The following is a 16119-nucleotide window of genomic DNA, read 5'->3' as shown; positions in this document are numbered from 1 at the left end:
GGAAAGCAGAGAGACAGAAGGGACAAAGCATCTCCATTCGCTTGTCTGAAGTTCTCACCAATGAATTACATAAATATCTCTATCCTTGTTTTATGCTTTATTCGTATATCACCCATAACCCTTTGAATCCACCTGACTAAGATTTACAAGGTGACCATAGCTTGCTTCATACCAACAATCTCCGTGGGATCGACCCTTACTCGTGTAAGGTTTATTACTTGGATGACCCAGTGCACTTGCTGGTTAGTTGTGCGAAGTTGTGATAAAGAGTTGAGATTGCAATTGAGCGTACCATGTTGATGGCGCCAGTGATGATCACAATTTCGTGCACCACCCCCAAATAGAAATAGTGAATAGGAAAATGAAAAATAGTGACAATAATGGCCATCGATAAATAAGAGAAATAGAGAATAGTGAGGGTAAAGTACCGTCTTCTGTTACGGTGAGAGGAAGATTGCAAGGAGGAGAGCCCACGAGAGTGACAGGTTGAGATAGGGAGAGGCATCAATCAGTGAGGGAGAATGAACGGGAAAAAGAGAGGCAACGAGCAAAGATTACAAGAGGGGGAGGGAGCGGCAATGAGGGAGGGTTATGGGTTATAAGGGAAGATGCTACGACGGGTTACAAGAAGTAGAGAGATGGGCAAGGAGTGAGGGAAAGCGAGAGGAAGAGTGATGAGCGAGGGTTATTATGAGAAGGGGATCAAGCGACGATCAGTGAAGGGATTAATAGTTGAGTGAAGGAGTTAGGATTACCAGAGTTGTGTTTTGTGTTTTAAGGAGAGAGCTGTGAAGGGGAGAGGGTTATGATGTTGTTGAGAAAAAATTGGTGAATTGAGTGATTAGTAAGAGACAATGAATTAGGTGAAGTGTTTTTTTAGTGAGAATATTGCATAGTTGTAAGAACCGAACCAGTGATCAAACCGGTCAAGTTACCGGTTTATTGATTTACTGGTTCAACTGATTAATAACTGGTTGAACCGGTAAAATTGGTTCCACGTAAATAAAAAATATAAAATAGTCATAAAAAATTCAAAATACATATCTTTAGTTCTTAACCAACATTTTGAAAACAATGTCTCAAATTCAAAAGAAAAAATAATATAGACATGAAATTAGTTAGTATTACTACAATAGTATCTTAATTAGACACAATAAGGATAACAATTCATAAACTATATCCAAAGAGTGATTTTGAAGTCGAGAAATTGTTCTTCATCTGACAAATGTGGAGTTGCATCTTGATTGGTTCATTTTGATTGGCATTTTTTACAGAATTATTAGCTCCATCATCATCCCGATCATCTTCCAAAAAGGTAGTAGGAAAGCAGAGATTCAGAAGGAGCACAGCATCTTCATATGCCTATCTGAAATTTCCATCAATGATTTACATAAGTATTTCTATCTTTATTTTCTGTTTATTTATTATTATTATTCGAAAAATCCATAACCATATATTATCCACCTAACTGAGAATTTCAAGATGATCATAGCTTGCTTCATACCAACAATCTCCGTGGGATCGACCCTTACTCACGTAAGGTTTATTACTTGGACGACCTAGTGCACTTGTGAAGAAAGTGCTGAGTTATAAACGCGCATACCAAGTTGAATGCCATTATTAGAGATCACAATTTTGTGCACCAAGTTTTTGGCGCCGTTGCCGGGGATTGTTCGAGTTTGGACAACTGACAGTTCATCTTGTTGCTCAGATTAGGTAATTTTCTTTTCATTTATTTTCAAAAAAAAAAGAAAAAATTTCAAAAATCTTTCAAAAATTTTCTCCCTCTGTTTTCGAAAAATCCTTCAGAGTTTTTAAGAATGAATTCTAGAGTTTCAAAATGGTATGCTGAAGCTTGGCTGGCCATCAAGCATTAGACTAACCTGGTATGATTCCTGGGATTTTGATTGAGGACTTTGAATTCATTACTTCTTTTTTTCTATATGTTTTCAAAAAAAATAAAATTAGAAAATCATAAAATCAAAAATATTTTGTGTTTCTTGTTTGAGTCGTGAGTCAATTTTTAAGTTTGGTGTCAATTGCATCTAAAAGTTTATGCATTTTTCAAAAATTCATGCATTCATAGTGTTCTTTATGATCTTCAAGTTGTTCTTGGTAAGTTTTCTTGTTTGATCTTTAAATTTTCTTGTTTTGTATTATATGATGTTTTTCATGTGCATTTTTGCATTCATAGTGTCTAAGCATGAAAGATTTCTAAGTTTGGTGTCTTGCATGTTTTCTTTGCATAAAAAATTTTTCAAAAATATGTTCTTGATGTTCATCATGATCTTCAAAGTGTTCTTCGTGTTCATCTTGACATTCATAATGTTCTTGCATGCATCATGTGTTTTGATCCAAAATTTTCATGTTTTGGGTCATAATTGTGTTTTTCTCACTCATCATTAAAAATTTAAAAATAAAAAAATATCTTTTCCTTTTTTTCTCAAAATTTCGAAAATTTGAGTTGACTTAGTCAAAAAAAATTTTTAATTAGTTATTTCTTACAAGTCAATTCAAATTTTCAAATTTAAAAATCTTATCTTTTCAAAACTTTTTCAAAAATCAAATCTTTTTCATTTTTCTTACCATTTTCGAAAATTTTTAAAATTTATTTTCAAAATCTTTTTCTTATCTTTATTTCAAAATTTCGAAAACTTTACTAACAATTAATGTGATTAATTCAAAAATTTGAAGTTTGTTACTTTCTTGTTAAGAAAAGTTCAATCTTTAAATTCTAGAATCATAACTTTTAGTTTCTTATTAGTCAAGTAATCAATTTTGATTTTAAAAATCAAATCTTTTTCAAAATATCTTTTCTATCATATCTTTTTAATTAAATCTTTTTCAATCATATCTTTTTATCTTTTTCAAAAATTTGATTTTAAAATGTCTTTTCCAACTTCTTATCTTTTCAAAATTGATTTTCAAATCTTTTCCAACTAACTAATTGACTTTTTATTTGTTTCTTATCTTTTTCAAAACCACCTAACTAATTTTCCCTATCAATTTTTCGAAAATATCTCATCCTTTTTCAAAATTCTTTTTAATTAACTAATTGTTTTAAATTTTAATTTTAATTTTAATTCTTCCTTTAATTTTTGAAAATCACTAACCCTTTTTAAAAATTAATTTTCGAATTCTCCCCTTCTCATCTTCTTCTATTTATTTATTTATTTACTAACACTTTCTTCATCTCAAGAATCTGAACCTATCTTCACCCTTGTGTTTGGATTCTTAACTCTTCTCCTTCTTCTATTCCTTTCTTCTTCTACTAACATAAAGAAATCTCTATACTGTGACATAGAGGATTCCTCTTCCTTTTTTGTTCTCTTCTTTCTCATATGAGCAGGAACAAGGAAAAAGGCATTCTTGTTGAAGCTGATCCTGAACCTGAAAGGACTCTGAAGAGGAAACTAAGAGAAGCTAAATTACAATAATCCAGAGACAACCTTACTGAAATTTTCGAACAAGAAAAGGATATGGCAGCCAAACCCAACAACAATAATGCAAGGAGGATGCTTGGTGATTATACTACACCTACTTCCAAGTTTGATGGAAGAAGCATCTCAATTCCTGCCATTGGAGCAAACAATTTTGAGCTTAAACCTCAACTAGTTGCTCTAATGCAACAAAATTGCAAGTTTCATGGACTTCCATCAGAAGATCCCTACCAGTTTTTAATTGAGTTCTTACAGATCTGTGAGACTGTTAAGACTAATGGAGTAGATCCTGAAGTCTATAGGCTCATGCTTTTCCCTTTTGTTGTAAGAGACAGAGCTAGAACATGGTTGGACTCACAACCTAAGGATAGCCTGGACTCTTGGGATAAGCTGGTCACGGCCTTCTTGGTTAAATTCTTTCCTCCTCAAAAGCTGAGCAAGCTTAGAGTGGATGTTCAGACCTTCAAGAAAAAAGATGGTAAATCCCTCTATGAAGCTTGGGAAAGATACAAGCAGATGACCAAAAAGTGTCTTTCTGACAAATTTTCAGAATGGACCATGATAGATATATTCTATTATGGTCTGTCTGAATTCTCTAAGATGTCACTGGACCATTCTGCAGATGGATCCATTCACCTAAAGAAAACGTCTACAAAAGCTCAGGAACTTATTGAAATGGTTGAAAATAACCAATTCATGTACACTTCTGAGAGGAATTTTGTGAATAATGGGACGCCTCAGAGGAAGGGAGTTCTTGAAATTGATGCTCTGAATGCCATATTGGCTCAGAACAAAATGTTGACTCAGCAAGTCAACATGATTTCTCAAAGTCTGAATGGATGGCAAAATGCATCCAACAGTACTAAAGAGGCATCCTCTGAAGAAGAGGCCTATGATCTTGAAAACCCTGCAATGGCAGAGATAAATTACATGGGGGAAGCCTTTGGCAACACCTATAATCCTTCATGGAGAAATCAACCAAATTTCTCATGGAAGGATCAACAAAAGCCTCAACAAGGCTTTAATAATGGTGAAAGAAACAGGTTTAGCAATAGCAAACCTTTTCCATCATCTTCTTAGCAACAGACAGAGACTTCTGAGCAGAGCACCTCTAATTTAGCAAACATAGTCTCTGATCTGTCTAAGGCCACTTTAAGTTTCATGAGTGAAACAAGGTCCTCCATCAGAAATTTGGATGCACAAGTGGGCCAGCTGAGTAATAAAGTCACTGAAACTCCTCCTAGTACTCTCCCAAGCAATACTGAAGAGATTCCAAAAAAAATGAATGCAAGGCCATTGACATAATCAACATGGCCAAACCTAGAGAGGAAGGAGAGGACGTGAATCCCAATGAGGAAGACCTCAGGGGACGTCTCTCAAGCAAGAAGGAGTTCCTTATTGAGGACTTAAAGGAATATGAAGGTCATATAGAGACCATAGAGATCCCATCAAACCTCCTTCTGCCATTCATGAGCTTTGAAAACTATTCTTCCTCTGAAGAGGATGAAGCTGAATGCCAAGTTGTTTGGTAATGAGACTTGGGAAGGTGAACCTCCCTTGCTCATTAGTAAACTAGATACATGGGTTCAGCAAACTTTACCTCAAAAGAAACAAAATCCTGGTAAATTCTTAATACCCTGTACCATAGGCACCATGACCTTTGAAAAGGCTCTGTGTGACCTAGGGTCAGGCATAAATCTTATGCCACTCTCTGTAATGGAGAAGCTGGGGATCATTGAGGTACAGCCTGCCATATTCTCATTGCATTTGGCAGACAAGTCAGTAAGACAAGCTTATGGATTGGTAGAGGACGTGTTGGTAAAGGTTGAAGGCCTTTACATCCCTACTGATTTCATAATCTTAGACACTAGGAAGGAGGAGGATGAATGCATCATCCTTGGAAGACCTTTCCTAGCCACAACAGGAGCTATGATAGATGTTAATAGAGGAAAATTAGTCCTTCAATTGAATGGGGACTACCTTGTGTTTAAGACCCAAGGGTGTTCTTCTTTAACAATGGAGAGGAAGCATGAAAAGCTTCTCTTAGTACAAAGTCAAACAGAGCCCCCACAATCAAACTCTAAATTTGGTGTTGGGAGGCCACAGCCAAACTCTAAGTTTGGTGTTGAATCCCAACATTCAAACTCTAAGTTTGGTGTTGGGAGTCTACAACATTGACCTGATCACCTTTGAGGCTCCATGAGAGCCCACTATCAAGCTAGTGACATTAAATGAGCGCTTATTGGGAGGCAACCCAATTTTTATTTATCTTATTTATTATTCTTTTATTGTTCTTTTATGTTTTATTAGGTTCATGATCATGTGGAGTCACAAAATAAATATTAAAATTAAAAACAAGATCAAAAATAGCAGAAGAAAAAGCACACCCTGGAGGAAGGGCTTACTGGCGTTTAAACGCCAGTAAGGAGCATCTGGCTGGTGTTCAACGCCAGAACAGAGCATGGATCTGGCGTTGAATGCCAGAGACAAGCAACATCCTGGCGTTTAAACGCCAGGAAAACACCCTGAGGAGAGCTGGCACTGAACGTCAGAAACATGCTGCAAATGGGCGTTGAACGCCCAAAACAAGCATGAAGCTGGCATTCAACGCCAGAAACAAGCATCAATCTAGCGTTGAACGCCAGGATTGCATGAAAAGGGCGTTTAACACACCTCATTGGTGCAGGGATGTAAATCCTTGACACCTCAGGATCTGTGGACCCCACAGGTTCATCTTAGGATCTGTGGACCCCACAGGATCCCCACCTACCTCAACTCACCTTCTCTCCTCTTCACACAATCCAATAACACTCTTCCCTAAAACCCTTCACCAATCACCTCAATCTCTCATCCCCATCACCTCTTCACCACTCACATCCTTCCACTCTTCCCCATAAACCCCACTTACCTTCAAAATTCAAAATTTCTTTCCCACCCAATATGGCCGAACCTTAACCCATCCCCCTCCACTATATAAACCCCTCCATTCTTCTTCATTTTCACACAACACAACCTTCTCTTTTCCTCCTTGGCCGAAACACAACCCTCTCTCCCTCTCCTCTAAATTTTCTTCTTCTTCATCTATTCTTTCTTCTTTTGCTCAAGGGCGAGCAATATTCTAAGTTTGGTGTGGTAAAAGCATAGCTTTTTTGTTTTTCCATAACCACCTATGGTACCTAAGACCAGAGAAACATCAAGAAAAGGAAAATGAAAGACAAAAGCTTCCACCTCTGAGTCATGGGAGATGGAGAGATTCATCTCTAAAGCCCATCAAGACCACTTCTATGATGTTGTGGCCAAGAAGAAGGTGATCCCTGAGGTCCCTTTCAAGCTAAAAAAAATGAGTATCTGGAGATTCGACATGAGATCCAAAGAAGAAGTTGGGAAGTTCTGACCAACCCCATTCAACAAGTCGGAATCTTAATGGTTTAAGAGTTCTATGCCAATGCATGGATCACTAGGAACCATAATCAAAGTGTGAACCCGAATCCAAAGAATTATCTTACAATGGTTCGGGGGAAATACTTAGATTTCATTCTGGAAAATGTAAGGTTGGCGTTTAACTTGCCCATGATACAAGGAGATGCACGCCCCTACACAAGAAGGGTCAACTTTGATCAAAGGTTGGACCAAGTCCTTATGGACATATGTGTTGAAGGAGCTCAATGGAAAAGAGACTCCAAAGGCAAGCCGGTTCAATTAAGAATACTAGACCTCAAGCCTATGGCTAGAGGATGGTTGGAGTTCATCCAACGCTCCATTATCTCCACTAGCAACCGATCCGAAGTTACTGTGGATCGGGCCATCATGATCCATAGCATCATGATTGGAGAGGAAGTAGAAGTTCATGAAGTCATCTCCCTTGAATTCTACAAAATAGTCGAAAAGCCCTCTACCTTGGCAAGGCTAGCTTTTCCTCATCTTATTTTGCCATCTATGCTACTCAGCTGGAGTTATCATAGAAGGAGACATCCTCATTGAAGAAGACAAGCCCATCACTAAGAAGAGGATGGAGCAAACAAGAAAGCCCACTCATGGATCCCAAGAGACACATGAGGAAGCTCATCACTAAGGAATCCCGGAGATGCCTCAAGGGATGCACTTTCCTCCCAACAACTATTGGAACAACTCAACACTTCTCTAGAAGACTTGAGTTACAATATGGATCAATTAAGGGTGGAGCATCAAGAACACTCCATCATTCTCCATGAAATTAGAGAAGATCAAAGAGCAATGAGGGAGGAGCAACAAAGGCAAGGAAGAGACATAGAAGAGCTCAAGGACATCATTGGTTCTTCAAGAAGAAAGCGCCACCATCACTAAGGTGGACTCATTCCTTGTTCTTATTTCTCTATTTTTTTATTTTTAAGCTTTATGTTATCTATGTTTGTGTCTTTATTACATGATCATTAGTATGTAGTAACTATGTCTTAAAGCTATGAATAATTCCATGAATCCTTCACCTTTCTTAAATGAAACATGTTTTTAATACAAAAGAACAAGAAATACATGAGTTTCGAATTTATCCTTGAATTTAGTTTAATTATATTGATGTGGTGACAATACTTTTTGTTTTCTGAATGAATGCTTGAACAGTGCATATTTTTTATTTTGTTGTTTACGAATGTTAAAATTGTTGGCTCTTGAAAGAATGATGAACAAAGAGAAGTGCTATTGATAATCTGAAAAATCATGAAATTGATTCTTGAAGCAAGCAAAAGCAGTGAACAGCAAAAGCTTGCGAAAAAAAAAAGTGGCGAAAAAAATAATACAAAGAAAAAGAAAAAGCAAGCAGAAAAAGCTAATAGCCCTTAAAACCAAAAGGCAAGGGTAAAAAGGATCCAAGGTTTTGAGCATCAATGGATAGGAGGGCCCAAGGAAATAAAATCTCGGCCTAAGCGGCTAAATCAAGCTGTCCCTAACCATGTGCTTGTGGCATGCAGGTCCAAGTGAAAAACTTGAGACTGAGTGGTTAAAGTCGTGATCCAAAGCAAAAGAGTGTGCTTAAGAGCTCTGGACACCTCTAACTGGGGGACTTTAGCAAAGCTGAGTCACAATCTAAAAAGGTTCACCTAGTCATGTGTCTGTGGCATTTATGTATCCAGTGGTAATACTGGAAAACAAAGTGCTTAGGGCCACAGCCAAGACTCATAAAAGTAGTTGTGTTCAAGAATCAACAAACTTAACTAGGAGAATCAATAACACTATCTGAAATTCTAAGTTCCTAGAGATGTCAATCATTCTAAACTTCAAAAGGATAAAGTGAGATGCCAAAACTATTTAGAAGCAAAAAGCTACAAGTCCCGCTCATCTAATTAGAATTAATATTCATTGATATTCTGAGCTTTATAAGTATATTCTCTTCTTTTTATCCTAATTGATTTTCAGTTGCTTGGGGACAAGCAACAATTTAAGTTTGGTGTTGTGATGAGCGGATAATTTATACGCTTTTTGGCATTATTTTTAGATAGTTTTTAGTAGGATCTAGTTACTTTTAGGGATGTTTTCATTAGCTTTTATACTAAATTCACATTTCTGGACTTTCTTATGAGTTTGTGTGTTTTTCTGTGATTTCAGGTATTTTCTGGCTGAAATTGAGGGACCTGAGCAAAACTCTGATAAAAGGCTGACAAAGGACTGCTGATGCTGCTGGATTTTGACCTCCCTGCACTCGAAATGGATTTTCTGGAGCTATAGAACTCCAAATGGTGCACTCTCAACGGCGTTGGAAAGTAGACATTCAGAGCTTTCCAAGAATATATAATAGTCCATACTTTATTCGTGATTAGATGACATAAACTGGCGCCCAGTGAAGGGATTAATAGTTGAGTGAAGGAGTTAGGATTACCAGAGTTGTGTTTTGTGTTTTAAAGAGAGAGTTGTAAAGGGGAGAGGGTTATGATGTTGTTGAGAAAAAAGTGGTGAATTGAGTGATTAGTAAGAGACAATGAATTAGGTGAAGTGTTTTTTTAGTGAGAATATTGCTTAGTTGTAAGAACCGAACCAGTGATCAAACTGGTCAAGTTACTGGTTTATTGATTTACTGGTTCAACTGATTAATAACTGGTTGAACCGGTAAAATTGGTTCCACGTAAATAAAAAATATAAAATAGTCATAAAAAATTCAAAATACATATCTTTAGTTCTTAACCAACATTTTGAAAACAAAGTCTCAAATTCTAAAGAAAAAATAATATAGACATGAAATTAGTTAGTATTACTACAATAGTATCTTAATTAGACACAATAAGGATAACAATTCATAAACTATATCCAAGGAGTGATTTTGAAGTCGAGAAATTGTTCTTCATCTGACAAATGTGGAGCTGCATCCTGATTGGTTTCATTTTGATTGGCATTTTTCACAAAATTATTAGCTCCATCATCATCCCGATCATCTTCCAAATCCAATTGATCTAGCATTATACTTATTTGTTTCAGAAATCAAGATAAAAAATAATATAAAACATGTTATAAAGTATACCAAAATCATAGTTGATCATAATTCATAAAAAAATAAAAAAAGCGTACCTAAATCATCTAAAGGTGATTGAAGAGACATATTTGCAAGATCATTTCGTAAAGCATCAACTTCTTTAGGAGTTAAAAATGGTGGTGAATCTTCCAATATCTATTTTGAATGATCCTCAAATGCATAGAAACAAATTGGATCATAAACTTTCTTTTTCATTTGGTTCCTATGTTATCAATATACTTCATTACTCTTATGATGATTAAAATTTTAAAATAATGCTTTCAACTTAAAATAATCAAGAAAGTACATTTGTTGTAACCCTAATTTGTAATGAACATAAACAAGATCATTAAGTTTTTTAAGCTCTAACCAAATTCCTCTTCTTTGAGTGAATATGTTCAAAAGTACTCCAGTTACACTCATAATCTGAAGAACTACAAGTTTGGCTTAAATTACGAATTGCCAACTTTTGCAAATTTGGTGCTCCATAACCATAAATACGCTTTTTGGCAATGTTTTTAGATAGTTTTTAGTAGGATCTAGCTACTTTTAGGGATGTTTTCATTAGTTTTTATGCTAAATTCACATTTCTGGACTTTAATATGAGTTTGAGTATTTTTTCTATGATTTCAGGTATTTTCTGGCTGAAATTGAGGGACCTGTGCAAAACTCTGATAAAAGCCTGACAAAGGACTGCTGATGCTGTTGGATTCTGACCTCCCTGCACTCGAAATGGGTTTTCTGGAGCTACAGAACTCCAAATGGCTCGCTTTTAACGGCGTTGGAAAGTAGACATCCAGCACTTTCCAGCAATATATAATAGTCCATACTTTATTCGTAATTAGACAATGTAAACTGGCGCTCAACGCCAGTTCCATGCTGCATTCTAGAGTCAAACGCCAGAAATACGTCACGAAATAGAGTTGAACACCAAAAACACGTTACAACTTGGCGTTCAACTCCAAAAGAAGTCTATGCATGTGTAAAGCACAAGCTTAGCCCAAGCACACACCAAGTGGGCCCCGGAAGTGGATTTCTGCATCAATTACTTACTTCTGTAAACCCTAGTAGCTAGTCTAGTATAAATAGGACATTTTACTATTGTATTATACATCTTTGGTCTCGGTTTTATTCTATTATTCATCTTAGGAGACTTTTGATCATTCATGGGGGCTGGCCATTCGGCCATGCATTGACCTTCATCACTTATGTATTTTCAACGGTGGAGTTTCTACACACTATAGATTAAGTGTGTGGAGCTCTGCTGTACCTCAAGTTTTAATGCAATTACTACTATTTTCTATTCAATTCAGTTTATTCCTGTTCTAAGATATTCGTTGCACTTCACCATGACGAATGTGATGATTAGTGATACTCATCATCATTCTCACCTATGAACGCGTGACTGACAACCACTTCCATTCTACCCTAGACCGAACGCATATCTCTTAGATTCCTTAATCAGAATCTTCGTGGTATAAGCTAGAATTGATGGTGGCATTCATGAGAATTCGGAAAGTCTAAACCTTGTCTGTGGTATTCCGAGTAGGATTCAGGGATTGAATGACTGTGACGAGCTTCAAACTCGCGATTGTTGGGCATGATGACAAAGGCAAAAGAATCAATGGATTCTATTCTGGCATGATCGAGAACTGACAGATGATTAGCCGTGCTGTGACAGAGCATTTGGACCTTTTTCACTGAGAGGATGGGATGTAGCCATTGACAACGGTGATGCCCTACATACAGCTTGACATGGAAAGGAGTAAGAAGGATTGGATGAAGGTAGTAGGAAAGCAGAGATTCAGAAGGAGCACAACATCTTCATAACCATATATTATTCGTCATACTGAGAATTTCAAGATGACCATAGCTTGCTTCATACCAACAATCTCCGTGGGATCGACCCTTACTCACGTAAGGTTTATTTCTTGGATGACCTAGTGCACTTGCTGGTTAGTTGTGCGAGGTTGTGAAGAAAGTGCTGAGTTATAAATGCTCATACCAAATTGAATGCCATTATTAGAGATCACAATTTCGTGCACCAAGGGCCAAGGGTGAAGTGGGTCATGCGAGGAGAGGAGAGAGAGTGCGCTGTGGTGCTCATGGCGCCGTGCTCCTTGCCACCGTCATCATGTCACCACAGGAGAGAGGCCGAGAGAGTGACAACGAAGGGAGAGGAGGATGCAAGCAAGGGCAGAAGAGAGAAGAAGACCGCATTCGCTCACCGCCAAGCTGTTGTCGTTGAGGGTTTGCGCCAGCACTGTCATTGCCGTTCGTGGAGTCTGTGAGCTGCTGCCATCGACGATGGGTCTATCATCGTTAAAGCTCAAATGCCGTACAGCCACCGTGTTGTTGTCGTCTTCAGATCTGCTGCTGTTGGCTCTGCTCAGTGTCGCTGCCGTGGGGGCTGCAAGCCCCATCGCCGTAGCCGCGAGCTTCCACTGCCATCGGGATTGGTCACGAATAGGAGAGAGGACAGGGAGCTTCATGGAAGCTCCGTCTCGGTCTGGCTATTGCCATCGTTGTGGGTTGCATCGCAGAGTTTCTGTCGCCGGGATCCACTACTGGTAAGGGCGTTCTTCGGTCTAATTTCTATTTCCTTTAATTTTTGAGAATATTGTTGTCATTGATTTCTGTTACAATTGCGTCATTACATCTCAAATCATCAGAAATCTACCACCAGAGCTTTTGGTAGTCACCGTCACTAGAGGTATCTGTTGGAGCTGCCGCCTGATCGGTTCAGATGGTTGCTGCTGCTTTGTTTCTCGTGGTGAGATTATTCGGTTCTGTGTTAATTTACCATAATACTTTGTTACTAATTTTGTTCTAATTCCGCTCAACATCAATTCCGCATTAAATTCCAATTTTTGTGAGAAAAATGTTGCTTCTGTGATTCTTGATGTCGCTATTGATATTGCCTAAAAATAAACCAGGTTGTTGCCACTGTTGTAAATTGAAAATAAACAAAAGAGGATTTGATGCGTTTAACTACTGAGATTTGACTAAATCGAGGTAGCGGTTTTTCTTATCTTAAAATTTATTTTATGTTAGAGAGTTGTTATAAATAGGTATTGGAATAAAAAATATACTTCTAGGATTATCTTTGTCTTATGGATGCGGTTAATTGCTGGACTGAATTACTGATTGCTTGATTGCTTGAATGGTGTACGGTTGTTGATAAGAAATTGGTTTGAAAAGTTATTTAGTTGATTATTATGAAAAGTGGTTTTTCTTGGTTTTAAAGTTAATTTGATAATGTAAGTGAATCGACTTTGGAAATGATTTGACATATGAAAATGAATTGATTTTAGAAGCGGTTTGATTTTGAATTAGTTTGATTTTATAAATGATTTAATATTTGAGTTTGTTTGATTTTGAAAAAGATTTATTATTGGAATTGGTTTGATTTGAAAATAATTTGATATTAGAACTAGTTGAATTTGAAAAATTATTGAGATTTGGAAATGGTTTAGAAGGGTTTGAGGAATGTTTGGATGGGACCCGAAAATGGTGGCAGAGTCCGAGTTTTAGAGAAGATGCTGCCGAAATTTTATAAAAATTGGAAGTTTTGTTTGAAGTAATTATTCAAAAAGATTTGGTTTTAAAGATTATATGTTTTAAGTTTGATTTATTTAGAAAAGAATGAATTATGTTTTGAATTGGGATTGTGGATGAACGGAATGGGAGGATGGATGATGATGATTGAATTTGAATAAAGAATGATGAGGAATGATTTTAAAGTATGATTTTTGAATGAATGTAGAAATGAGATATGAATTGATGATGATAATGAATAAAAAATATATGAGACTTACAAAATTGAGACAAATTGTTGACCCTCTGTACGTAAGATGTGACCGGGCACTTTAACTCTCTGGGTTCCCCCATGGGCATGCATATATATATATATATATCTGTCTAATAGTTAGCTACCAGGACATTTCAGGTTTGCTATATAACCGGCAGATGAGATTATTAGCATAGGACAGACATGCATCATATGCATTTGCATGCTTTGTTTAAGTGTGAATTTGTTTTGGTTTGCCTAATTGTTTAACTGTTATTAACTGTTATCTGAACTATTTGCTGTAACTGCTATCTATACCTGTGTTTTCATTGTCTATTTTGCCTATGTTTGCCCTGGTATGGTACTTTTGTTGATTGAGTATTGGTGTTGAACTGATGATAGTGTTGATTAATTTTGTGGTTGATTTCTGATTAAGACTTAGTAAAGTATGAAATATCAAGCTGGTTCAGCATAGGCTTAATGAACCTATGTTTGGAACAAGTTGGTCATTCATACTGTTAGGAAATTTTTAAGATTATTTTTATAAAAGAAGTGAATTGGGATTTCTGGATACTTAACTGAACTCTTTTAAAGAGGTTTTGGATTTTCGGATAATTAAATCGTCGATTTTCAAAAGATTCATAAGACAATGATAATCACTAAGTTTGAAAATAGATTTCTCTTTAAATATCTTCTTATGAAAATTCTGAAACTTTATGATGAGACCATATGGTTAGGTTCTCACCCCCTCACAACTTTATCTTTTCAGGGAATAGATGAAGAAGCTTACAAGGAGTTTTATTGCGTTTTTCCTCATGCGATGTTTTAGTTTTGGTATTATTTATTTTTCCCTTGCCTTTATTATTATAATCTTGTAAGAGGGATCGGAGTTGTACGTTGTATATGTATATTATATTTATAAGCTACTTATGCAAGAACTTATGTATATTTTTATATGCTTGTTTGTTTTCAAGATTAAGAATTTTTCCAGTTTTTCAAAGAAAACAGCGGTACGATTTCGAGTCAAATGATCCTATTTTATTATTAAGTATATGAAGTCATCGTAATACTTCTTGCTATCAGCGTGGCACAGCCGGAAGCATAACATTCTGATATTGAGGGTATTACATTATGGTATCAGAGTGGTTCTTCCTGTAGAGCCTGAGGAGTGGACCAACTATGCTTTAATTGCATACTTTTAGCATCTGTCATGTTATAGGTCTTGTTCTGATGACGAGAATTAGAGCTTTAAGCACATGACTGTCTAATTATTAACATTGTTAGTCTATTGCATATCACATGGTATTAAGTTTGGCCAGCTTAACACTAATGACTTATGTATATAAGAGCATTAACAGATTATCATAGACGATGTACGAGTTATAGGTAATGCAAATCGTGGGTTTGGAAAATGTTAGAGGTTACTTCTCGAGGTTACTCGGTTAGTTATCTTATTCTTTCATGGTTCGTCTTAAAGATTTTGTTTGAGATTTCTTTCTTGAAAAGTAAATTGATTATTTTCCAACCCTATTCTTTTGTCCACATGCATCCTCGTATGATCTTAAGCACATATGTCTACTTAAATTCCTTGTATATCTAATTTTTTTGTTTAAATTTCTCTTCTTGACTCATCTACTATTGGATGTGCCTTAAACTTGTCTTGATGCAGTATACCTTTTAAATTGCTTGCTCCAAGTATTTTTAAAAAAAATTGTGATTCAATTTTTTTCTTATTTGAATATATCTACAATCATTCTTTAGATTTTAATAAAATCGTTTCTGATTTGATATAGACTCCTCTATATGAACATTGAATTTTTTTTATACAGTTTATGACTGTTTGTTTCCAATGCATCTCCCATTCTTTTATTGGTTTACGGAAATATACTTACTTTAAATACAACTTGATTTTTTAACAACTTTATTACAGTTTTTACGCACATCTTTACTTGATTATGTACTTAGGTATTTTTTAAAAAATTCCCGAAGAAAGATATTTTCCTTTATCCTAGTTGATCTTTGTTTGACAAAATTCACCTAATTTATTTTAATTTGAATTTGGGTTAGCATAACACATTATTTATGCATTTATTGCTCTTCTGAAAACATTGGGCTCATAAATTTTCTTTTAAGGATAGACTAATTCCTTCTTAAGCTTTTTGTTTCTATGAATAACATGCTTTACGACTCCTATTTGAATTTCCTTGATTTAAGTTCCTTTCTTGAAATGAGTTGGTTTCCTTCTTAGTTGCATCTTAATATTATTGAATATCCTCAAAGGGTTGTTATCTCAAGTATATTCTCGGAGTCTTGTCTTAAACCTTTTTAAACGAGTTTTGGTTTATTCTTATGCAAGGTTGTCCTTGACTTTGCATTCTTTTACTTGAGTAGTATCTCTCTTTGCTGTGATTTGA

Source organism: Arachis duranensis, chromosome 10 (genome assembly GCF_000817695.3).
Source record: "Arachis duranensis cultivar V14167 chromosome 10, aradu.V14167.gnm2.J7QH, whole genome shotgun sequence".
Lineage (NCBI taxonomy): Eukaryota > Viridiplantae > Streptophyta > Magnoliopsida > Fabales > Fabaceae > Arachis > Arachis duranensis.
Note: the sequence above shows the minus strand (reverse complement) of the source record.